This window comes from Oncorhynchus mykiss, chromosome 17, assembly GCF_057628025.1.
Source record: "Oncorhynchus mykiss isolate SJ-2025 chromosome 17, ASM5762802v1, whole genome shotgun sequence".
In the NCBI taxonomy this organism is placed as follows: Eukaryota; Metazoa; Chordata; class Actinopteri; order Salmoniformes; family Salmonidae; genus Oncorhynchus; species Oncorhynchus mykiss.
The window spans coordinates 66,967,501-66,992,361 of record NC_143038.1 but is presented as its reverse complement, the minus strand read 5'-3'; the positions used below and the strand labels follow the sequence as shown (position 1 = coordinate 66,992,361).

The 24,861-nt window shown below is 39.5% G+C and overlaps 20 non-coding genes across 20 annotated transcripts; all 20 read right to left on the bottom strand.

Annotated features, from left to right (window-relative positions):
- Positions 1 to 685: 685 nt before the first annotated feature.
- On the bottom strand, positions 686 to 757 carry trnae-uuc (transfer RNA glutamic acid (anticodon UUC)). Its single transcript has one exon. It is a non-coding gene; the product is annotated as a tRNA-Glu (tRNA).
- A 210-nt stretch (positions 758 to 967) lies between these two features.
- Positions 968 to 1,040, bottom strand: trnar-acg (transfer RNA arginine (anticodon ACG)). Its single transcript has one exon. It is a non-coding gene; the product is annotated as a tRNA-Arg (tRNA).
- Positions 1,041 to 2,022: 982 nt separating this feature from the next.
- On the bottom strand, positions 2,023 to 2,094 carry trnae-uuc (transfer RNA glutamic acid (anticodon UUC)). Its single transcript has one exon. It is a non-coding gene; the product is annotated as a tRNA-Glu (tRNA).
- Positions 2,095 to 4,691: 2,597 nt separating this feature from the next.
- Positions 4,692 to 4,763, bottom strand: trnae-uuc (transfer RNA glutamic acid (anticodon UUC)). The gene has a single exon. It is a non-coding gene; the product is annotated as a tRNA-Glu (tRNA).
- Positions 4,764 to 6,023: 1,260 nt separating this feature from the next.
- Positions 6,024 to 6,095, bottom strand: trnae-uuc (transfer RNA glutamic acid (anticodon UUC)). Its single transcript has one exon. It is a non-coding gene; the product is annotated as a tRNA-Glu (tRNA).
- Positions 6,096 to 7,647: 1,552 nt separating this feature from the next.
- Positions 7,648 to 7,720, bottom strand: trnar-acg (transfer RNA arginine (anticodon ACG)). The gene has a single exon. It is a non-coding gene; the product is annotated as a tRNA-Arg (tRNA).
- A 982-nt stretch (positions 7,721 to 8,702) lies between these two features.
- trnae-uuc (transfer RNA glutamic acid (anticodon UUC)) lies at positions 8,703 to 8,774 on the bottom strand. The gene has a single exon. It is a non-coding gene; the product is annotated as a tRNA-Glu (tRNA).
- A 210-nt stretch (positions 8,775 to 8,984) lies between these two features.
- trnar-acg (transfer RNA arginine (anticodon ACG)) lies at positions 8,985 to 9,057 on the bottom strand. The gene has a single exon. It is a non-coding gene; the product is annotated as a tRNA-Arg (tRNA).
- Positions 9,058 to 9,758: 701 nt separating this feature from the next.
- Positions 9,759 to 9,830, bottom strand: trnae-uuc (transfer RNA glutamic acid (anticodon UUC)). Its single transcript has one exon. It is a non-coding gene; the product is annotated as a tRNA-Glu (tRNA).
- A 210-nt stretch (positions 9,831 to 10,040) lies between these two features.
- trnar-acg (transfer RNA arginine (anticodon ACG)) lies at positions 10,041 to 10,113 on the bottom strand. Its single transcript has one exon. It is a non-coding gene; the product is annotated as a tRNA-Arg (tRNA).
- Positions 10,114 to 12,057: 1,944 nt separating this feature from the next.
- Positions 12,058 to 12,130, bottom strand: trnar-acg (transfer RNA arginine (anticodon ACG)). Its single transcript has one exon. It is a non-coding gene; the product is annotated as a tRNA-Arg (tRNA).
- Positions 12,131 to 15,394: 3,264 nt separating this feature from the next.
- Positions 15,395 to 15,467, bottom strand: trnar-acg (transfer RNA arginine (anticodon ACG)). Its single transcript has one exon. It is a non-coding gene; the product is annotated as a tRNA-Arg (tRNA).
- A 984-nt stretch (positions 15,468 to 16,451) lies between these two features.
- trnae-uuc (transfer RNA glutamic acid (anticodon UUC)) lies at positions 16,452 to 16,523 on the bottom strand. Its single transcript has one exon. It is a non-coding gene; the product is annotated as a tRNA-Glu (tRNA).
- A 1,226-nt stretch (positions 16,524 to 17,749) lies between these two features.
- Positions 17,750 to 17,821, bottom strand: trnae-uuc (transfer RNA glutamic acid (anticodon UUC)). Its single transcript has one exon. It is a non-coding gene; the product is annotated as a tRNA-Glu (tRNA).
- Positions 17,822 to 19,091: 1,270 nt separating this feature from the next.
- trnae-uuc (transfer RNA glutamic acid (anticodon UUC)) lies at positions 19,092 to 19,163 on the bottom strand. The gene has a single exon. It is a non-coding gene; the product is annotated as a tRNA-Glu (tRNA).
- Positions 19,164 to 20,425: 1,262 nt separating this feature from the next.
- On the bottom strand, positions 20,426 to 20,497 carry trnae-uuc (transfer RNA glutamic acid (anticodon UUC)). The gene has a single exon. It is a non-coding gene; the product is annotated as a tRNA-Glu (tRNA).
- Positions 20,498 to 20,707: 210 nt separating this feature from the next.
- Positions 20,708 to 20,780, bottom strand: trnar-acg (transfer RNA arginine (anticodon ACG)). The gene has a single exon. It is a non-coding gene; the product is annotated as a tRNA-Arg (tRNA).
- Positions 20,781 to 21,764: 984 nt separating this feature from the next.
- trnae-uuc (transfer RNA glutamic acid (anticodon UUC)) lies at positions 21,765 to 21,836 on the bottom strand. The gene has a single exon. It is a non-coding gene; the product is annotated as a tRNA-Glu (tRNA).
- Positions 21,837 to 22,046: 210 nt separating this feature from the next.
- On the bottom strand, positions 22,047 to 22,119 carry trnar-acg (transfer RNA arginine (anticodon ACG)). Its single transcript has one exon. It is a non-coding gene; the product is annotated as a tRNA-Arg (tRNA).
- Positions 22,120 to 24,437: 2,318 nt separating this feature from the next.
- Positions 24,438 to 24,509, bottom strand: trnae-uuc (transfer RNA glutamic acid (anticodon UUC)). Its single transcript has one exon. It is a non-coding gene; the product is annotated as a tRNA-Glu (tRNA).
- Positions 24,510 to 24,861: the final 352 nt, after the last annotated feature.

The window sequence follows — 24,861 nt, the reverse complement described above, 5'->3', positions numbered from 1 at the left end:
AAGTGCATCCCAAATGACAAGATGTTCTTTCCCATACTGGGAGTTCAACCCGGGCGAAAACCAGGAATCCTAAAAGCCAGACCATATGGGAAGACAGTTACTTTAAAAAAACATCACAGACAAATCCATAAACGTTGAAATTATGCTTGTTGTAATTACAAGCTCCATCTTTTTCTCAGAGATGATGGAGAAAAGTCCCATATAAAATCAGTCTAAAATGTGTTTGAATCTAGAACTGCCAGACACAATGAAAAGTATACAGTATTTTTCCCAGCTTGATTTTTGTCAAATAAATCTAGTTTTGAGCCAAACAGGAGTCAAATATTCAATTTTCTGACCTGTTATCAGACATGTTATCCATTGCGCCACTGGCCGCACAGCCAAGCTGAAGTCAGGACACACCTAGGCCAGTGATAGCTTCTGTCACCGACAAGGTTCCTTGGGATTTCTGTTACAGATGGAAATCTTAATCTGATCCTCCTGTTGTTGCATGAATTTTACTGCAGAGCAAGAAATGCAGCCATGAAGTGTATTCAACGTTTAAAAAGCCTTGTATAATTTGAATCTACATAACATGTCACATTTCCTGTTGCTGAGGGAATATTGTTGTGTTGTGTGAAACTGCTGCCAGTTAAAATGCAGTATCTGTTGTTACACAAGTGCATCCCAAACGACAAGATATTCTTTCCCATACCGGGAGTTGAACCCGGGCCACCTGGGTGAAAACCAGGAATCCTAACCGCTAGACCATATGGGAAGACACATACTTAAAATACACATCACAGACAAATCTTTAAATGTTGACATTATGCCTGTTGGATTAAAAGCTACATCTTTTTTTCTCTGAGATGTTGGGGAATGTCCAGATGAAATCAGTCTAAAATGAGCTTGAAGTGAGAACAGCCAGAAGCACTGAAGAGTATACAGTATCAATGCCGGCTTGATTTCAATCAATTAAATTAAGTATCGAGCCAGCCAGGAGTCGAACCTAGAATCTTCTGATCCGTAGTCAGACACGTTATCCATTGCGCCACTGGCCCCACGTCTAAGCTGAAGTCAGGTCACAGCTAGACTAGTGTACACAGTCATTGTGTCTGTCAACAACAAGGTTCCTTGGTTTTCTGTTTCAGATGCATATCTTAATTTGATCCTCCTGTTGTTGCATGAATTTTACTGAAGAGCAAGAAATGCAAACTTGAAGTGTATTCAATGTTTAAAAAGTCTTGTAAATTATGAATCTACAAAACATGTCACATTTGCTGTTGCTGAGGGAATATTGTTGTGTTGTGTGATTCTGCTGCCAGTTAAAATGTGGTATCTGTTCTTACACAAGTGCATCCCAAATGACAAGATGTTCTTTCCCATACTGGGAGTTCAACCCGGGCGAAAACCAGGAATCCTAAAAGCCAGACCATATGGGAAGACAGTTACTTAAAAAAACATCACAGACAAATCCATAAACGTTGAAATTATGCTTGTTGTATTACAAGCTCCATCTTTTTCTCAGCGATGTTGGAGAAAAGTCCCATATAAAATCAGTCTAAAATGTGTTTGAATCGAGAACTGCCAGACACAATGAAAAGTACACAGTATTTTTCCCAGCTTGATTTTGGTCAAATAAATCTAGTTTTGAGCCAAACAGGAGTCAAATATTCAATCTTCTGACCTGTTATCAGACACGTTATCCATTGCGCCACTGGCCGCACAGCCAAGCTGAAGTCAGGACACACCTAGGCCAGTGTACACAGTCATAGCTTCTGTCACCGACAAGGTTCCTTGGGATTTCTGTTACAGATGCAAATCTTAATTTGATCCTCCTGTTGTTGCATGAATTTTACTGCAGAGCAAGAAATGCAGCCATGAAGTGTATTCAACGTTTAAAAAGCCTTGTATAATTTGAATCTACATAACATGTCACATTTCCTGTTGCTGAGGGAATATTGTTGTGTTGTGTGAAACTGCTACCAGTTAAAATGCAGTATCTGTTGTTACACAAGTGCATCCCAAACGACAAGCTTTTCTTTCCCATACCGGGAGTTGAACCCAGGCCACCTGGGTGAAAACCAGGAATCCTAACCGCTAGACCATATGGGAAGACATATACTTAAAATACACATCACAGACAAATCTTTAAATGTTGACATTATGCCTGTTGAATTAAAAGCTACATCTTTTTTTTCTCTGAGATGTTGGGGAATGTCCAGATGAAATCAGTCTAAAATGAGTTTGAAGTGAGAACAGCCAGAGGCACTGAGAAGTATACAGTATCAATCCCGGATTGATTTCAATCAATTAAACATTAAGTATCAAGGCAGCAAGGAGTCGAACCTAGAATATTCTGATCCGTAGTCAGACACGTTATACATCGCGCCACTGGCTCCACGTCTAAGCTGAAGTCAGGTCACAGCTAGACCAGTGTACACAGTCATTGCGTCTGTCAACAACAAGGTTCCTTGGTTTTCTGTTTCAGATGCATATCTTAATTTGATCCTCCTGTTGTTGCATGAATTTTACTGCAGAGCAAGAAATGCAAACTTGAAGTGTATTCAATGTTTAAAAAGTCTTGTAAATTATGAATCTACAAAACATGTCACATTTTCTGTTGCTGAGGGAATATTGTTGTGTTGTGTGATTCTGCTGCCAGTTAAAATGTGGTATCTGTTCTTACACAAGTGCATCCCAAATGACAAGATGTTCTTTCCCATACTGGGAGTTGAACCCGGGCGAAAAACAGGAATCCTAAAAGCCAGACCATATGGGAAGACAGTTACTTTAAAAAAACATCACAGACAAATCCATAAACGTTGAAATTATGCTTGTTGTAATTACAAGCTCCATCTTTTTCTCAGAGATGATGGAGAAAAGTCCCATATAAAATCAGTCTAAAATGTGTTTGAATCTAGAACTGCCAGACACAATGAAAAGTATACAGTATTTTTCCCAGCTTGATTTTGGTCAAATAAATCTAGTTTTGAGCCAAACAGGAGTCAAATATTCAATCTTCTGACCTGTTATCAGACATGTTATCCATTGCGCCACTGGCCGCACAGCCAAGCTGAAGTCAGGACACACCTAGGCCAGTGTACACAGTCATAGCTTCTGTCACCGACAAGGTTCCTTGGGATTTCTGTTACAGATGCAAATCTTAATTTGATCCTCCTGTTGTTGCATGAATTTTACTGCAGAGCAAGAAATGCAGCCATGAAGTGTATTCAACGTTTAAAAAGCCTTGTATAACATGTCACATTTCCTGTTGCTGATGGAATATTGTTGTGTTGTGTGAAACTGCTGCCAGTTAAAATGCAGTATCTGTTGTTACACAAGTGCATCCCAAACTACAAGATATTCTTTCCCATACCGGGAGATGAACCCCGGCCACCTGGGTGAAAACCAGGAATCCTAACAGCTAGACCATATGGGAAGACACATACTTAAAATATACATCACAGACAAATCTTTAAATGTTGACATTATGCCTGTTGGATTAAAAGCTACATCTTTTTTTCTCTGAGATGTTGGGGAATGTCCAGATGAAATCAGTCTAAAAATGAGTTTGAAGTGAGAAAAGCCAGAAGCACTGAAAAGTATACAGTATCAATCCCGGCTTGATTTCAATCAATTAAACATTAAGTATCGTTGCAGCAAGGAGTCGAACCTAGAATCTTCTGATCCGTAGTCAGACACGTTATACATCGCGCCACTGGCCACACGTCTAAGCTGAAGTCAGGTCACAGCTAGACCAGTGTACACAGTCATTGCGTCTGTCAACAACAAGGTTCCTTGGTTTTCTGTTTCAGATGCATATCTTAATTTGATCCTCCTGTTGTTGCATGAATTTTACTGCAGAGCAAGAAATGCAAACTTGAAGTGTATTCAATGTTTAAAAAGTCTTGTAAATTATGAATCTACAAAACATGTCACATTTGCTGTTGCTGAGGGAATATTGTTGTGTTGTGTGATTCTGCTGCCAGTTAAAATGTGGTATCTGTTCTTACACAAGTGCATCCCAAATGACAAGATGTTCTTTCCCATACTGGGAGTTCAACCCGGGCGAAAACCAGGAATCCTAAAAGCCAGACCATATGGGAAGACAGTTACTTTAAAAAAACATCACAGACAAATCCATAAACGTTGAAATTATGCTTGTTGTAATTACAAGCTCCATCTTTTTCTCAGAGATGATGGAGAAAAGTCCCATATAAAATCAGTCTAAAATGTGTTTGAATCTAGAACTGCCAGACACAATGAAAAGTATACAGTATTTTTCCCAGCTTGATTTTTGTCAAATAAATCTAGTTTTGAGCCAAACAGGAGTCAAATATTCAATTTTCTGACCTGTTATCAGACATGTTATCCATTGCGCCACTGGCCGCACAGCCAAGCTGAAGTCAGGACACACCTAGGCCAGTGTACACAGTCATAGCTTCTGTCACCGACAAGGTTCCTTGGGATTTCTGTTACAGATGGAAATCTTAATCTGATCCTCCTGTTGTTGCATGAATTTTACTGCAGAGCAAGAAATGCAGCCATGAAGTGTATTCAACGTTTAAAAAGCCTTGTATAATTTGAATCTACATAACATGTCACATTTCCTGTTGCTGAGGGAATATTGTTGTGTTGTGTGAAACTGCTGCCAGTTAAAATGCAGTATCTGTTGTTACACAAGTGCATCCCAAACGACAAGATATTCTTTCCCATACCGGGAGTTGAACCCGGGCCACCTGGGTGAAAACCAGGAATCCTAACCGCTAGACCATATGGGAAGACACATACTTAAAATACACATCACAGACAAATCTTTAAATGTTGACATTATGCCTGTTGGATTAAAAGCTACATCTTTTTTTCTCTGAGATGTTGGGGAATGTCCAGATGAAATCAGTCTAAAATGAGTTTGAAGTGAGAACAGCCAGAAGCACTGAAAAGTATACAGTATCAATCCCGGCTTGATTTCAATCAATTAAAAATTAAGCATCGAGGCAGCTAGGAGTCGAACCTAGAATCTTCTAATCCGTAGTCAGACACGTTATCCATCGCGCCACTGGCCCCACGTCTAAGCAGAAGTCAGGTCACAGCTAGACCAGTGTACACAGTCATTGCGTCTGTCAACAACAAGGTTCCTTGGTTTTCTGTTTCAGATGCATATCTTAATTTGATCCTCCTGTTGTTGCATGAATTTTACTGCAGAGCAAGAAATGCAAACTTGAAGTGTATTCAATGTTTAAAAAGTCTTGTAAATTATGAATCTACAAAACATGTCACATTTGCTGTTGCTGAGGGAATATTGTTGTGTTGTGTGATTCTGCTGCCAGTTAAAATGTGGTATCTGTTCTTACACAAGTGCATCCCAAATGACAAGATGTTCTTTCCCATACTGGGAGTTCAACCCGGGGCGAAAACCAGGAATCCTAAAAGCCAGACCATATGGGAAGACAGTTACTTTCAAAAAACATCACAGACAAGTCCATAAACGTTGAAATTATGCTTGTTGTAATTACAAGCTCCATCTTTTTCTCAGAGATGATGGAGAAAAGTCTCATATAAAATCAGTCTAAAATGTGTTTGAATCGAGAACTGCCAGACACAATGAAAAGTATACAGTATTTTTCCCAGCTTGATTTTGGTCAAATAAATATAGTTTTGAGCCAAACAGGAGTCAAATATTCAATCTTCTGACCTGTTATCAGACACGTTATCCATTGCGCCAGTGGCCGCACAGCCAAGCTGAAGTCAGGACACACCTAGGCCAGTGTACACAGTCATAGCTTCTGTCACCGACAAGGTTCCTTGGGATTTCTGTTACAGATGCAAATCTTAATTTGATCCTCCTGTTGTTGCATGAATTTTACTGCAGAGCAAGAAATGCAGCCATGAAGTGTATTCAACGTTTAAAAAATCTTGTATAATTTGAATCTACACATTTCCTGTTGCTGAGGGAATATTGTTGTGTTGTGTGAAACTGCTGCCAGTTAAAATGCAGTATCTGTTGTTACACAAGTGCATCCCAAACGACAAGATATCCTTTCCCATACCGGGAGTTGAACCCAGGCCACCTGGGTGAAAACCAGGAATCCTAACCGCTAGACCATATGGGAAGACACATATTTAAAATAAACATCACAGACAAATCTTTAAATGTTGACATTATGCCTGTTGGATTAAAAGCTACATCTTTTTTTCTCTGAGATATTGGGGAATGTCCAGATGAAATCAGTCTAAAATGAGTTTGAAGTGTGAAGCACAGTCAGACAGAAGCACTGAAAAGTATACAGTAACAATCCCGGCTTGATTTCAATCAAATAAATTAAGTATCGAGGCAGCTAGGAGTCGAACCTAGAATCGTCTGATCCGTAGTCAGACACGTTATCCATCGCGCCACTGGCCCCACGTCTAAGCAGAAGTCAGGTCACAGCTAGACCAGTGTACACAGTCATTGCGTCTGTCAACAACAAGGTTCCTTGGTTTTCTGTTTCAGATGCATATCTTAATTTGATCCTCCTGTTGTTGCATGAATTTTACTGCAGAGCAAGAAATGCAAACTTGAAGTGTATTCAATGTTTAAAAAGTCTTGTAAATTATGAATCTACAAAACATGTCACATTTGCTGTTGCTGAGGGAATATTGTTGTGTTGTGTGATTCTGCTGCCAGTTAAAATGTGGTATCTGTTCTTACACAAGTGCATCCCAAATGACAAGATGTTCTTTCCCATACTGGGAGTTCAACCCGGGGCGAAAACCAGGAATCCTAAAAGCCAGACCATATGGGAAGACAGTTACTTTAAAAAAACATCACAGACAAATCCATAAACGTTGAAATTATGCTTGTTGTAATTACAAGCTCCATCTTTTTCTCAGAGATTATGGAGAAAAGTCTCATATAAAATCAGTCTAAAATGTGTTTGAATCGAGAACTGCCAGACACAATGAAAAGTATACAGTATTTTTCCCAGCTTGATTTTGGTCAAATAAATATAGTTTTGAGCCAAACAGGAGTCAAATATTCAATCTTCTGACCTGTTATCAGACACGTTATCCATTGCGCCAGTGGCCGCACAGCCAAGCTGAAGTCAGGACACACCTAGGCCAGTGTACACAGTCATAGCTTCTGTCACCGACAAGGTTCCTTGGGATTTCTGTTACAGATGCAAATCTTAATTTGATCCTCCTGTTGTTGCATGAATTTTACTGCAGAGCAAGAAATGCAGCCATGAAGTGTATTCAACGTTTAAAAAGCCTTGTATAATTTGAATCTACATAACATGTCACATTTCCTGTTGCTGAGGGAATATTGTTGTGTTGTGTGAAACTGCTGCCAGTTAAAATGCAGTATCTGTTGTTACACAAGTGCATCCCAAACAACAAGATATTCTTTCCCATACCGGGAGTTGAACCCGGGCCACCTGGGTGAAAACCAGGAATCCTAACCGCTAGACCATGTGGGAAGACACATACTTAAAATACACATCACAGACAAATCTTTAAATGTTGACATTATGCCTGTTGGATTAAAAGCTACATCTTTTTTTCTCTGAGATGTTGGGGAATGTCCAGATGAAATCAGTCTAAAATGAGTTTGAAGTGAGAACAGCCAGAAGCACTGAAAAGTATTCAGTATCAATCCCGGCTTGATTTCAATCAATTAAATATCGAGCCAGCCAGGAGTCGAACCTAGAATCTTCTGATCCGTAGTCAGACACGTTATCCATTGCGCCACTGGCCCCACGTCTAAGCTGAAGTCAGGTCACAGCTAGACCAGTGTACACAGTCATTGTGTCTGTCAACAACAAGGTTCCTTGGTTTTCTGTTTCAGATGCATATCTTAATTTGATCCTCCTGTTGTTGCATGAATTTTACTGCAGAGCAAGAAATGAAAACTTGAAGTGTATTCAATGTTTAAAAAGTCTTGTAAATTATGAATCGACAAAACATGTCACATTTTCTGTTGCTGAGGGAATATTGTTGTGTTGTGTGATTCTGCTGCCAGTTAAAATGTGGTATCTGTTCTTACACAAGTGCATCCCAAATGACAAGATGTTCTTTCCCATACTGGGAGTTCAACCCGGGCGAAAACCAGGAATCCTAAAAGCCAGACCATATGGGAAGACAGTTACTTTAAAAAAACATCACAGACAAATCCATAAACGTTGAAATTATGCTTGTTGTAATTACAAGCTCCATCTTTTTCTCAGAGATGTTGGAGAAAAGTCCCATATAAAATCAGTCTAAAATGTGTTTGAATCGAGAACTGCCAGACACAATGAAAAGTATACAGTATTTTTCCCAGCTTGATTTTGGTCAAATAAATCTAGTTTTGAGCCAAACAGGAGTCAAATATTCAATCTTCTGACCTGTTATCAGACACGTTATCCATTGCGCCACTGGCCGCACAGCCAAGCTGAAGTCAGGACACACCTAGGCCAGTGTACAGTCATAGCTTCTGTCACCGACAAGGTTCCTTGGGATTTCTGTTACAGATGCAAATCTTAATTTGATCCTCCTGTTGTTGCATGAATTTTACTGCAGAGCAAGAAATGCAGCCATGAAGTGTATTCAACGTTTAAAAAGCCTTGTATAATTTGAATCTACATAACATGTCACATTTCCTGTTGCTGAGGGAATATTGTTGTGTTGTGTGAAACTGCTGCCAGTTAAAGTGCAATATCTGTTGTTACACAAGTACATCCCAAACGACAAGATATTCTTTCCCATACCGGGAGTTGAACCCGGGCCACCTGGGTGAAAACCAGGAATCTTAACCGCTAGACCATATAGGAAGACACATACTTAAAATACACATCACAGACAAATCTTTAAATGTTGACATTATGCCTGTTGGATTAAAAGCTACATCTTTTTTTCTCTGAGATATTGGGGAATGTCCAGATGAAATCAGTCTAAAATGAGTTTGAAGTGAGAACAGCCAGAAGCACTGAAAAGTATACAGTATCAATCCCGGCTTGATTTCAATAAATTTAATTAAGTATCGAGCCAGCCAGGAGTCGAACCTAGAATCTTCTGATCCGTAGTCAGACACGTTATCCATTGCGCCACTGGCCCCATGTCTAAATTGAAGTCAAGTCACAACTAGACCAGTGTACACAGTCATTGTGTCTGTCAACAACAAGGTTCCTTGGTTTTCTGTTTCAGATGCATATCTTAATTTGATCCTCCTGTTGTTGCATGAATTTTACTGAAGAGCAAGAAATGCAAACTTGAAGTGTATTCAATGTTTAAAAAGTCTTGTAAATTATGAATCTACAAAACATGTCACATTTGCTCTAAAATGTGTTTGAATCGAGAACTGCCAGACACAATGAAAAGTATACAGTATTTTTCCCAGCTTGATTTTGGTCAAATAAATCTAGTTTTGAGCCAAACAGGAGTCAAATATTCAATCTTCTGACCTGTTATCAGACACGTTATCCATTGCGCCACTGGCCGCACAGCCAAGCTGAAGTCAGGACACACCTAGGCCAGTGTACAGTCATAGCTTCTGTCACCGACAAGGTTCCTTGGGATTTCTGTTACAGATGAAAATCTTAATTTGATCCTCCTGTTGTTGCATGAATTTTACTGCAGAGCAAGAAATGCAGCCATGAAGTGTATTCAACGTTTAAAAAGCCTTGTATAATTTGAATCTACATAACATGTCACATTTCCTGTTGCTGAGGGAATATTGTTGTGTTGTGTGAAACTGCTGCCAGTTAAAGTGCAATATCTGTTGTTACACAAGTACATCCCAAACGACAAGATATTCTTTCCCATACCGGGAGTTGAACCCGGGCCACCTGGGTGAAAACCAGGAATCTTAACCGCTAGACCATATAGGAAGACACATACTTAAAATACACATCACAGACAAATCTTTAAATGTTGACATTATGCCTGTTGGATTAAAAGCTACATCTTTTTTTCTCTGAGATATTGGGGAATGTCCAGATGAAATCAGTCTAAAATGAGTTTGAAGTGAGAACAGCCAGAAGCACTGAAAAGTATACAGTATCAATCCCGGCTTGATTTCAATAAATTTAATTAAGTATCGAGCCAGCCAGGAGTCGAACCTAGAATCTTCTGATCCGTAGTCAGACACGTTATCCATTGCGCCACTGGCCCCATGTCTAAATTGAAGTCAAGTCACAACTAGACCAGTGTACACAGTCATTGTGTCTGTCAACAACAAGGTTCCTTGGTTTTCTGTTTCAGATGCATATCTTAATTTGATCCTCCTGTTGTTGCATGAATTTTACTGAAGAGCAAGAAATGCAAACTTGAAGTGTATTCAATGTTTAAAAAGTCTTGTAAATTATGAATCTACAAAACATGTCACATTTTCTGTTGCTGAGGGAATATTGTTGTGTTGTGTGATTCTGCTGCCAGTTAAAATGTGGTATCTGTTCTTACACAAGTGCATCCCAAATGACAAGATGTTCTTTCCCATACTGGGAGTTCAACCCGGGCGAAAACCAGGAATCCTAAAAGCCAGACCATATGGGAAGACAGTTACTTAAAAAAAACATCACAGACAAATCCATAAACGTTGAAATGATGCCTGTTGGATTAAAAGCTACATCTTTTTTTCTCTGAGATGTTGGAGAATGTCCAGATGAAATCAGTCTAAAATGAGTTTGAAGTGAGAACAGCCAGAAGCACTGAAAAGTATACAGTATCAATCCCGGCTTGATTTCAATAAATTAAATTAAGTATCGAACCAGCCAGGAGTCGAACGTAGAATCTTCTGATCCGTAGTCAGACACGTTATCCATTGCGCCACTGGCCCCACGTCTAAGCTGAAGTCAAGTCACAGTGTACACAGTGTACACAGTCCAGTGTACACAGTCATTGTGTCTGTCAACAACAAGGTTCCTTGGTTTTCTGTTTCAGATGCATATCTTAATTTGATCCTCCTGTTGTTGCATGAATTTTACTGAAGAGCAAGAAATGCAAACTTGAAGTGTATTCAATGTTTAAAAAGTCTTGTAAATTATGAATCTACAAAACATGTCACATTTGCTGTTGCTGAGGGAATATTGTTGTGTTGTGTGATTCTGCTGCCAGTTAAAATGTGGTATCTGTTCTTACACAAGTGCATCCCAAATGACAAGATGTTCTTTCCCATACTGGGAGTTCAACCCGGGCGAAAACCAGGAATCCTAAAAGCCAGACCATATGGGAAGACAGTTACTTTAAAAAAACATCACAGACAAATCCATAAACGTTGAAATGATGCTTGTTGTAATTACAAGCTCCATCTTTTTCTCAGCGATGTTGGAGAAAAGTCCCATATAAAATCAGTCTAAAATGTGTTTGAATCGAGAACTGCCAGACACAATGAAAAGTATACAGTATTTTTCCCAGCTTGATTTTGGTCAAATAAATCTAGTTTTGAGCCAAACAGGAGTCAAATATTCAATCTTCTGACCTGTTATCAGACACGTTATCCATTGCGCCACTGGCCGCACAGCCAAGCTGAAGTCAGGACACACCTAGGCCAGTGTACACAGTCATAGCTTCTGTCACCGACAAGGTTCCTTGGGATTTCTGTTACAGATGCAAATCTTAATTTGATCCTCCTGTTGTTGCATGAATTTTACTGCAGAGCAAGAAATGCAGCAATGAAGTGTATTCAACGTTTAAAATGCCTTGTATAATTTGAATCTACATAACATGTCACATTTCCTGTTGCTGAGGGAATATTGTTGTGTTGTGTGAAACTGCTGCCAGTTAAAATGCAGTATCTGTTGTTACACAAGTGCATCCCAAACAACAAGATATTATTTCCCATACCGGGAGTTGAACCCGGGCCACCTGGGTGAAAACCAGGAATCCTAACCGCTAGACCATTTGGGAAGACACATACTTCAAATACACATCACAGACAAATCTTTAAATGTTGATATTATGCCTGTTGGATTAAAAGCTACATCTTTTTTTCTCTGAGATGTTGGGGAATGTCCAGATGAAATCAGTCTAAAATGAGTTTGAAGTGAGAACAGCCAGAAGCACTGAAAAGTATACAGTATCAATCCCGGCTTGATTTCAATAAATTAAATTAAGTATCGAGCCAGCCAGGAGTCGAACCTAGAATCTTCTGATCCGTAGTCAGACACGTTATCCATTGCGCCACTGGCCCCACGTCAAAGCTGAAGTCAAGTCACAGCTAGACCAGTGTACACAGTCATTGTGTCTGTCAACAACAAGGTTCCTTGGTTTTCTGTTTCAGATGCATATCTTAATTTGATCCTCCTGTTGTTGCATGAATTTTACTGAAGAGCAAGAAATGCAAACTTGAAGTGTATTCAATGTTTAAAAAGTCTTGTAAATTATGAATCTACAAAACATGTCACATTTTCTGTTGCTGAGGGAATATTGTTGTGTTGTGTGATTCTGCTGCCAGTTAAAATGTGGTATCTGTTCTTACACAAGTGCATCCCAAATGACAAGATGTTCTTTCCCATACTGGGAGTTCAACCCGGGCGAAAACCAGGAATCCTAAAAGCCAGACCATATGGGAAGACAGTTACTTTAAAAAAACATCACAGACAAATCCATAAACGTTGAAATGATGCTTGTTGTAATTACAAGCTCCATCTTTTTCTCAGCGATGTTGGAGAAAAGTCCCATATAAAATCAGTCTAAAATGTGTTTGAATCGAGAACTGCCAGACACAATGAAAAGTATACAGTATTTTTCCCAGCTTGATTTTGGTCAAATAAATCTAGTTTTGAGCCAAACAGGAGTCAAATATTCAATCTTCTGACCTGTTATCAGACACTTTATCCATTGCGCCACTGGCCGCACAGCCAAGCTGAAGTCAGGACACACCTAGGCCAGTGTACACAGTCATAGCTTCTGTCACCGACAAGGTTCCTTGGGATTTCTGTTACAGATGCAAATCTTAATTTGATCCTCCTGTTGTTGCATGAATTTTACTGCAGAGCAAGAAATGCAGCCATGAAGTGTATTCAACGTTTAAAAAGCCTTGTATAATTTGAATCTACATAACATGTCACATTTCCTGTTGCTGAGGGAATATTGTTGTGTTGTGTGAAACTGCTGCCAGTTGAAATGCAGTATCTGTTGTTACACAAGTGCATCCCAAACGACAAGATATTCTTTCCCATACCAGGAGTTGAATCCGGGCCACCTGGGTGAAAACCAGGAATCCTAACCACTAGACCATATGACACATACTTAAAATACACATCACAGACAAATCTTTAAATATTGACATTATGCCTGTTGGATTAAAAGCTACATCTTTTTTTCTCTGAGATGTTGGGGAATGTCCAGATGAAATCAGTCTAAAATGAGTTTGAAGTGAGAACAGCCAGAAGCACTGAAAAGTATTCAGTGTCAATCCCGGCTTGATTTCAATCAATTAAATTAAGTATCGAGCCAGCCAGGAGTCGAACCTAGAATCTTCTGATCCGTAGTCAGACACGTTATCCATTGTGCCACTGGCCCCACGTCTAAGCTGAAGTCAGGTCACAGCTAGACCAGTGTACACAGTCATTGCGTCTGTCAACAACAAGGTTCCTTGGTTTTCTGTTTCAGATGCATATCTTAATTTGATCCTCCTGTTGTTGCATGAATTTTACTGCAGAGCAAGAAATGCAAACTTGAAGTGTATTCAATGTTTAAAAAGTCTTGTAAATTATGAATCTACAAAACATGTCACATTTGCTGTTGCTGAGGGAATATTGTTGTGTTGTGTGATTCTGCTGCCAGTTAAAATGTGGTATCTGTTCTTACACAAGTGCATCCCAAATGACAAGATGTTCTTTCCCATACTGGGAGTTCAACCCGGGCGAAAACCAGGAATCCTAAACGCCAGACCATATGGGAAGACAGTTACTTAAAAAAAAATCACAGACAAATCCATAAACGTTGAAATGATGCAAGTTGTAATTACAAGCTCCATCTTTTTCTCAGAGATGTTGGAGAAAAGTCCCATATAAAATCAGTCTAAAATGTGTTTGAATCGAGAACTGCCAGACACAATGAAAAGTATACAGTATTTTTCCCAGCTTGATTTTGGTCAAATAAATATAGTTTTGAGCCAAACAGGAGTCAAATATTCAATCTTCTGACCTGTTATCAGACACGTTATCCATTGCGCCAGTGGCCGCACAGCCAAGCTGAAGTCAGGACACACCTAGGCCAGTGTACACAGTCATAGCTTCTGTCACCAACAAGGTTCCTTGGGATTTCTGTTACAGATGCAAATCTTAATTTGATCCTCCTGTTGTTGCATGAATTTTACTGCAGAGCAAGAAATGCAGCAATGAAGTGTATTCAACGTTTAAAATGACTTGTATAATTTGAATCTACATAACATGTCACATTTCCTGTTGCTGAGGGAATTTTGTTGTGTTGTGTGAAACTGCTGCCAGTTGAAATGCAGTATCTGTTGTTACACAAGTGCATCCCAAACGACAAGATATTCTTTCCCATACCAGGAGTTGAATCCGGGCCACCTGGGTGAAAACCAGGAATCCTAACCACTAGACCATATGACACATACTTAAAATACACATCACAGACAAATCTTTAAATATTGACATTATGCCTGTTGGATTAAAAGCTACATCTTTTTTTCTCTGAGATGTTGGGGAATGTCCAGATGAAATCAGTCTAAAATGAGTTTGAAGTGAGAACAGCCAGAAGCACTGAAAAGTATTCAGTGTCAATCCCGGCTTGATTTCAATCAATTAAATTAAGTATCGAGCCAGCCAGGAGTCGAACCTAGAATCTTCTGATCCGTAGTCAGACACGTTATCCATTGTGCCACTGGCCCCACGTCTAAGCTGAAGTCAGGTCACAGCTAGACCAGTGTACACAGTCATTGCGTCTGTCAACAACAAGGTTCCTTGGTTTTCTGTTACAGATGCAAATCTTAATTTGATCCTCCTGTTGTTGCATGAATTTTACTGCAGAGCAAGAAATGCAGCAATGAAGTGTATTCAACGTTTAAAATGACTTGTATAATTTGAATCTACATAACATGTCACATTTCCTGTTGCTGAGGGAATATTGTTGTGTTGTGTGAAACTGCTGTCAGTTAAAATGCAGTATCTGTTGTTACACAAGTGCATCCCAAACGACACGAAATTCTTTCCCATACCGGGAGTTGAACCCGGGCCACCTGGGTGAAAACCAGGACCAACCACTAGACCATATGGGAAGACACATACTTAAAATACACATCACAGACAAATCTTTAAATGTTGACATTATGCCTGTTGGATTAAAAGCTACATCTTTTTTTCTCTGAGATGTTGGGGAATGTCCAGATGAAATCAGTCTAAAATGAGGTTGAAGTGAGAACAGCCAGAAGCACTGAAAAGTATTCAGTGTCAATCCCAGCTTGATTTCAATCAATTAAATTAAGTATCGAGCCAGCCAGGAGTCGAACCTAGAATCTTCTGATCCGTAGTCAGACACGTTATCCATTGCGCCACTGGCCCCACGTCTAAGCTGAAGTCAGGTCACAACTAGACCAGTGTACACAGTCATTGCGTCTGTCAACAACAAGGTTCCTTGGTTTTCTGTTTCAGATGCATATCTTCATTTGATCCTCCTGTTGTTGCATGAATTTTACTGAAGAGCAAGAAATGCAAACTTGAAGTGTATTCAATGTTTAAAAAGTCTTGTAAATTATGAATCTACAAAACATGTCACATTTGCTGTTGCTGAGGGAATATTGTTGTGTTGTGTGATTCTGCTGCCAGTTAAAATGTGGTATCTGTTCTTACACAAGTGCATCCCAAATGACAAGATGTTCTTTCCCATACTGGGAGTTCAACCCGGGCGAAAACCAGGAATCCTAAAAGCCAGACCATATGGGAAGACAGTTACTTTAAAAAAACATCACAGACAAATCCATAAACGTTGAAATGATGCTTGTTGTAATTACAAGCTCCATCTTTTTCTCAGCGATGTTGGAGAAAAGTCCCATATAAAATCAGTCTAAAATGTGTTTGAATCGAGAACTGCCAGACACAATGAAAAGTATACAGTATTTTTCCCAGCTTGATTTTGGTCAAATAAATCTAGTTTTGAGCCAAACAGGAGTCAAATATTCAATCTTCTGACCTGTTATGAGACACGTTATCCATTGTGCCACTGGCCGCACAGCCAAGCTGAAGTCAGGACACACCTAGGCCAGTGTACACAGTCATAGCTTCTGTCACCGACAAGGTTCCTTGGGATTTCTGTTACAGATGCAAATCTTAATTTGATCCTCCTGTTGTTGCATGAATTTTACTGCAGAGCAAGAAATGCAGCAATGAAGTGTATTCAACGTTTAAAATGCCTTGTATAATTTGAATCTACATAACATGTCACATTTCCTGTTGCTGAGGGAATATTGTTGTGTTGTGTGAAACTGCTGCCAGTTAAAATGCAATATCTGTTGTTACACAAGTGCATCCCAAACGACAAGATATTCTTTCCCATACCGGGAGTTGAACCCTGGCCACCTGGGTGAAAACCAGGAATCCTAACCGCTAGACCATATGGGAAGACACATACTTAAAATACACATCACAGACAAATCTTTAAATGTTGACATTATGCCTGTTGGATTAAAAGCTACATCTTTTTTTCTCTGAGATGTTGGGGAATGTCCAGATGAAATCAGTCTAAAATGAGTTTGAAGTGAGAACAGCCAGAAGCACTGAAAAGTATACAGTATCAATCCCGGCTTGATTTCAATAAATTAAATTAAGTATCAAGCCAGCCAGGAGTCGAACCTAGAATCTTCTGATCCGTAGTCAGACACGTTATCCATTGCACCACTGGCCCCACGTCTAAGCTGAAGTCAGGTCACAGCTAGACCAGTGTACACAGTCATTGTGTCTGTCAACAACAAGGTTCCTTGGTTTTCTGTTTCAGATGCATATCTTAATTTGATCCTCCTGTTGTTGCATGAATTTTACTGAAGAGCAAGAAATGCAAACTTGAAGTGTATTCAATGTTTAAAAAGTCTTGTAAATTATGAATCTACAAAACATGTCACATTTGCTGTTGCTGAGGGAATATTGTTGTGTTGTGTGATTCTGCTGCCAGTTAAAATGTGGTATCTGTTCTTACACAAGTGCATCCCAAATGACAAGATGTTCTTTCCCATACTGGGACTTCAACCCGGGCGAAAACCAGAAATCCTAAAAGCCAGACCATATGGGAAGACAGTTACTTTAAAAAAACATCACAGACAAATCCATAAACGTTGAAATGATGCTTGTTGTAATTACAAGCTCCATCTTTTTCTCAGCGATGTTGGAGAAAAGTCCCATATAAAATCAGTCTAAAATGTGTTTGAATCGAGAACTGCCAGCTTGATTTTGGTCAAATAAATCTAGTTTTGAGCCAAACAGGAGTCAAATATTCAATCTTCTGACCTGTTATCAGACACGTTATCCATTGCGCCACTGGCCGCACAGCCAAGCTGAAGTCAGGACACACCTAGGCCAGTGTACACAGTCATAGCTTCTGTCACCGACAAGGTTCCTTGGGATTTCTGTAACAGATGCAAATCTTAATTTGATCCTCCTGTTGTTGCATGAATTTTACTGCAGAGCAAGAAATGCAGCAATGAAGTGTTTAAAATGCCTTGTATAATTTGAATCTACATAACATGTCACATTTCCTGTTGCTGAAGGAATATTGTTGTGTTGTGTGAAACTGCTGCCAGTTAAAATGCAGTATCTGTTGTTACACAAGTGCATCCCAAACAACAAGATATTCTTTCCCATACCGGGAGTTGAACCCGGGCCACCTGGGTGAAAACCAGGAATCCTAACCGCTAGACCATATGGGAAGACACATACTTAAAATACACATCACAGACAAATCTTTAAATGTTGACATTATGCCTGTTGGATTAAAAGCTACATCTTTTTTTCTCTGAGATGTTGGGGAATGTCCAGATGAAATCAGTCTAAAATGAGTTTGAAGTGAGAACAGCCAGAAGCACTGAAAAGTATACAGTATTTGATTTCCCGGCTTGATTTCAATAAATTAAATTAAGTATCGAGCCAGCCAGGAGTCGAACCTACAATCTTCTGATCCGTAGTCAGACACGTTATCCATTGCGCCACTGGCCCCACGTCTAAGCTGAAGTCAGGTCACAGCTAGACCAGTGTACACAGTCATTGTGTCTGTCAACAACAAGGTTCCTTGGTTTTCTGTTTCAGATGCATATCTTAATTTGATCCTCCTGTTGTTGCATGAATTTTACTGAAGAGCAAGAAATGCAAACTTGAAGTGTATTCAATGTTTAAAAAGTCTTGTAAATTATGAATCTACAAAACATGTCACATTTGCTGTTGCTGAGGGAATATTGTTGTGTTGTGTGATTCTGCTGCCAGTTAAAATGTGGTATCTGTTCTTACACAAGTGCATCCCAAATGACAAGATGTTCTTTCCCATACTGGGAGTTCAACCCGGGCGAAAACCAGAAATCCTAAAAGCCAGACCATATGGGAAGACAGTTACTTTAAAAAAACATCACAGACAAATCCATAAACGTTGAAATGATGCTTGTTGTAATTACAAGCTCCATCTTTTTCTCAGCGATGTTGGAGAAAAGTCCCATATAAAATCAGTCTAAAATGTGTTTGAATCGAGAACTGCCAGACACAATGAAAAGTATACAGTATTTTTCCCAGCTTGATTTTGGTCAAATAAATCTAGTTTTGAGCCAAACAGGAGTCAAATATTCAATCTTCTGACCTGTTATCAGACACGTTATCCATTGCGCCACTGGCCGCACAGCCAAGCTGAAGTCAGGACACACCTAGGCCAGTGTACACAGTCATAGCTTCTGTCACCGACAAGGTTCCTTGGGATTTCTGTTACAGATGCAAATCTTAATTTGATCCTCCTGTTGTTGGATGAATTTTACTGCAGAGCAAGAAATGCAGCAATGAAGTGTATTCAACGTTTAAAATGCCTCGTATAATTTGAATCTACATAACATGTCACATTTCCTGTTGCTGAGGGAATATTGTTGTGTTGTGTGAAACTGCTGCCAGTTAAAATGCAGTATCTGTTGTTACACAAGTGCATCCCAAACAACAAGATATTCTTTCCCATACCGGGAGTTGAACCCGGGCCACCTGGGTGAAAACCAGGAATCCTAACCGCTAGACCATATGGGAAGACACATACTTAAAATACACATCACAGACAAATCTTTAAATGTTGACATTATGCCTTTTGGATTAAAAGCTACATCTTTTTTTCTCTGAGATGTTGGGGAATGTCCAGATGAAATCAGTCTAAAATGAGTTTGAAGTGAGAACAGCCAGAAGCACTGAAAAGTATACAGTATCAATCCCGGCTTGATTTCAATAAATTAAATATCGAGCCAGCCAGGAGTCGAACCTAGAATCTTCTGATCCGTAGTCAGACACGTTATCCATTGCGCCACAGGCCCCACGTCTAAGCTGAAGTCAGGTCACAGCTAGACCAGTGTACACAGTCATTGTGTCTGTCAACAACAAGGTTCCTTGGTTTTCTGTTTCAGATGCATATCTTAATTTGATCCTCCTGTTGTTGCATGAATTTTACTGAAGAGCAAGAAATGCAAACTTGAAGTGTATTCAATGTTTAAAAAGTCTTGTAAATTATGAATCTACAAAACATGTCACATTTGCTGTTGCTGAGGGAATATTGTTGTGTTGTGTGATTCTGCTGCCAGTTAAAATGTGGTATCTGTTCTTACACAAGTGCATCCCAAATGACAAGATGTTCTTTCCCATACTGGGAGTTCAACCCGGGCGAAAACCAGAAATCCTAAAAGCCAGACCATATGGGAAGACAGTTACTTTAAAAAAACATCACAGACAAATCCATAAACGTTGAAATGATGCTTGTTGTAATTACAAGCTCCATCTTTTTCTCAGCGATGTTGGAGAAAAGTCCCATATAAAATCAGTCTAAAATGTGTTTGAATCGAGAACTGCCAGACACAATGAAAAGTATACAGTATTTTTCCCAGCTTGATTTTGGTCAAATAAATCTAGTTTTGAGCCAAACAGGAGTCAAATATTCAATCTTCTGACCTGTTATCAGACACGTTATCCATTGCGCCACTGGCCGCACAGCCAAGCTGAAGTCAGGACACACCTAGGCCAGTGTACACAGTCATAGCTTCTGTCACCGACAAGGTTCCTTGGGATTTCTGTTACAGATGCAAATCTTAATTTGATCCTCCTGTTGTTGCATGAATTTTACTGCAGAGCAAGAAATGCAGCCATGAAGTGTATTCAACGTTTAAAATGCCTTGTATAATTTGAATCTACATAACATGTCACATTTCCTGTTGCTGAGGGAATATTGTTGTGTTGTGTGAAACTGCTGCCAGTTAAAATGCAGTATCTGTTGTTACACAAGTGCATCCCAAACAACAAGATATTCTTTCCCATACCGGGAGTTGAACCCGGGCCACCTGGGTGAAAACCAGGAATCCTAACCGCTAGACCATATGGGAAGACACATACTTAAAATACACATCACAGACAAATCTTTAAATGTTGACATTATGCCTTTTGGATTAAAAGCTACATCTTTTTTTCTCTGAGATGTTGGGGAATGTCCAGATGAAATCAGTCTAAAATGAGTTTGAAGTGAGAACAGCCAGAAGCACTGAAAAGTATACAGTATCAATCCCGGCTTGATTTCAATAAATTAAATTAAGTATCGAGCCAGCCAGGAGTCGAACCTAGAATCTTCTGATCCGTAGTCAGACACGTTATCCATTGCGCCACTGGCCCCACGTCTAAGCTGAAGTCAGGTCACAGCTAGACCAGTGTACACAGTCATTGTGTCTGTCAACAACAAGGTTCCTTGGTTTTCTGTTTCAGATGCATATCTTAATTTGATCCTCCTGTTGTTGCATGAATTTTACTGAAGAGCAAGAAATGCAAACTTGAAGTGTATTCAATGTTTAAAAAGTCTTGTAAATTATGAATCTACAAAACATGTCACATTTGCTGTTGCTGAGGGAATATTGTTGTGTTGTGTGATTCTGCTGCCAGTTAAAATGTGGTATCTGTTCTTACACAAGTGCATCCCAAATGACAAGATGTTCTTTCCCATACTGGGAGTTCAACCCGGGCGAAAACCAGAAATCCTAAAAGCCAGACCATATGGGAAGACAGTTACTTTAAAAAAACATCACAGACAAATCCATAAACGTTGAAATGATGCTTGTTGTAATTACAAGCTCCATCTTTTTCTCAGCGATGTTGGAGAAAAGTCCCATATAAAATCAGTCTAAAATGTGTTTGAATCGAGAACTGCCAGACACAATGAAAAGTATACAGTATTTTTCCCAGCTTGATTTTGGTCAAATAAATCTAGTTTTGAGCCAAACAGGAGTCAAATATTCAATCTTCTGACCTGTTATCAGACACGTTATCCATTGCGCCACTGGCCGCACAGCCAAGCTGAAGTCAGGACACACCTAGGCCAGTGTACACAGTCATAGCTTCTGTCACCGACAAGGTTCCTTGGGATTTCTGTTACAGATGCAAATCTTAATTTGATCCTCCTGTTGTTGCATGAATTTTACTGCAGAGCAAGAAATGCAGCCATGAAGTGTATTCAACGTTTAAAATGCCTTGTATAATTTGAATCTACATAACATGTCACATTTCCTGTTGCTGAGGGAATATTGTTGTGTTGTGTGAAACTGCTGCCAGTTAAAATGCAGTATCTGTTGTTACACAAGTGCATCCCAAACAACAAGATATTCTTTCCCATACCGGGAGTTGAACCCGGGCCACCTGGGTGAAAACCAGGAATCCTAACCGCTAGACCATATGGGAAGACACATACTTAAAATACACATCACAGACAAATCTTTAAATGTTGACATTATGCCTTTTGGATTAAAAGCTACATCTTTTTTTCTCTGAGATGTTGGGGAATGTCCAGATGAAATCAGTCTAAAATGAGTTTGAAGTGAGAACAGCCAGAAGCACTGAAAAGTATACAGTATCAATCCCGGCTTGATTTCAATCAATTAAATTAAGTATCGAGCCAGCCAGGAGTCGAACCTAGAATCTTCTGATCCGTAGTCAGACACGTTATCCATTGCGCCACTGGCCCCACGTCTAAGCTGAAGTCAGGTCACAGCTAGACCAGTGTACACAGTCATTGCGTCTGTCAACAACAAGGTTCCTTGGTTTTCTGTTTCAGATGCATATCTTAATTTGATCCTCCTGTTGTTGCATGAATTTTACTGCAGAGCAAGAAATGCAAACTTGAAGTGTATTCAATGTTTAAAAAGTCTTGTAAATTATGAATCTACAAAACATGTCACATTTGCTGTTGCTGAGGGAATATTGTTGTGTTGTGTGATTCTGCTGCCAGTTAAAATGTGGTATCTGTTCTTACACAAGTGCATCCCAAATGACAAGATGTTCTTTCCCATACTGGGAGTTCAACCCGGGCGAAAACCAGGAATCCTAAAAGCCAGACCATATGGGAAGACAGTTACTTTAAAAAAACATCACAGACAAATCCATAAACGTTGAAATGATGCTTGTTGTAATTACAAGCTCCATCTTTTTCTCAGAGATGTTGGAGAAAAGTCCCATATAAAATCAGTCTAAAATGTGTTTGAATCGAGAACTGCCAGACACAATGAAAAGTATACAGTATTTTTCCCAGCTTGATTTTGGTCAAATAAATCTAGTTTTGAGCCAAACAGGAGTCAAATATTCAATCTTCTGACCTGTTATCAGACACGTTATCCATTGCGCCACTGGCCGCACAGCCAAGCTGAAGTCAGGACACACCTAGGCCAGTGTACACAGTCATAGCTTCTGTCACCGACAAGGTTCCTTGGGATTTCTGTTACAGATGCAAATCTTAATTTGATCCTCCTGTTGTTGCATGAATTTTACTGCAGAGCAAGAAATGCAGCCATGAAGTGTATTCAACGTTTAAAAAGCCTTGTATAATTTGAATCTACATAACATGTCACATTTCCTGTTGCTGAGGGAATATTGTTGTGTTGTGTGAAACTGCTGCCAGTTAAAATGCAGTATCTGTTGTTACACAAGTGCATCCCAAACGACAAGAGATTCTTTCCCATACCGGGAGTTGAACCCGGGCCACCTGTGTGAAAACCAGGAATCCTAACCGCTAGACCATATGGGAAGACACATACTTAAAATACACATCACAGACAAATCTTTAAATGTTGACATTATGCCTGTTGGATTAAAAGCTACATCTTTTTTTCTCTGAGATGTTGGGGAATGTCCAGATGAAATCAGTCTAAAATGAGTTTGAAGTGAGAACAGCCAGAAGCACTGAAAAGTATACAGGATCAATCCCGGCTTAATTTCAATCAATTAAATATTAAGCATCGAGCCAGCCAGGAGTCAAACCTAGAATCTTCTGATCCGTAGTCAGACACGTTATCCATTGCGCCACTGGCCCCACATTTAAGCTGCAGTCAGGTCACAGCTAGACCAGTGTCATTGCGTCAATCAACAACAAGGTTCCTTGGTTTTCTGTTTCAGATGCATATCTTAATTTGATCCTCCTGTTGTTGCATGAATTTTACTGCAGAGCAAGAAATGCAAACTTGAAGTTTATTCAATGTTTAAAAAGTATTGTAAATTATGAATCTACAAAACATGTCACATTTGCTGTTGCTGAGGGAATATTGTTGTGTTGTGTGATTCTGCTGCCAGTTAAAATGTGGTATCTGTTCTTACACAAGTGCATCCCAAATGACAAGATGTTCTTTCCCATACTGGGAGTTCAACCCGGGCGAAAACCAGAAATCCTAAAAACCAGACCATATGGGAAGACAATTACTTTAAAAAAACATCACAGACAAATCCATAAACGTTGAAATGATGCTTGTTGTAATTACAAGCTCCATCTTTTTCTCAGCGATGTTGGAGAAAAGTCCCATATAAAATCAGTCTAAAATGTGTTTGAATCGAGAACTGCCAGACACAATGAAAAGTATACAGTATTTTTCCCAGCTTGATTTTGGTCAAATAAATCTAGTTTTGAGCCAAACAGGAGTCAAATATTCAATCTTCTGACCTGTTATCAGACACGTTATCCATTGCGCCACTGGCCGCACAGCCAAGCTGAAGTCAGGACACACCTAGGCCAGTGTACACAGTCATAGCTTCTGTCACCGACAAGGTTCCTTGGGATTTCTGTTACAGATGCAAATCTTAATTTGATCCTCCTGTTGTTGCATGAATTTTACTGCAGAGCAAGAAATGCAGCAATGAAGTGTATTCAACGTTTAAAATGCCTTGTATAATTTGAATCTACATAACATGTCACATTTCCTGTTGCTGAGGGAATATTGTTGTGTTGTGTGAAACTGCTGCCAGTTAAAATGCAGTATCTGTTGTTACACAAGTACATCCCAAACAACAAGATATTCTTTCCCATACCGGGAGTTGAACCCAGGCCACCTGGGTGAAAACCAGGAATCCTAACCACTAGACCATATGGGAAGACACATACTTAAAATACACATCACAGACAAATCTTTAAATGTTGACATTATGCCTGTTGGATTAAAAGCTACATCTTTTTTTCTCTGAGATGTTGGGGAATGTCCAGATGAAATCAGTCTAAAATGAGTTTGAAGTGAGAACAGCCAGAAGCACTGAAAAGTATACAGTATCAATCCCGGCTTGATTTCAATAAATTAAATATCGAGCCAGCCAGGAGTCGAAACTAGAATCTTCTGATCCGTAGTCAGACACGTTATCCATTGCGCCACTGGCCCCACATTTAAGCTGCAGTCAGGTCACAGCTAGACCAGTGTCATTGCGTCAATCAACAACAAGGTTCCTTGGTTTT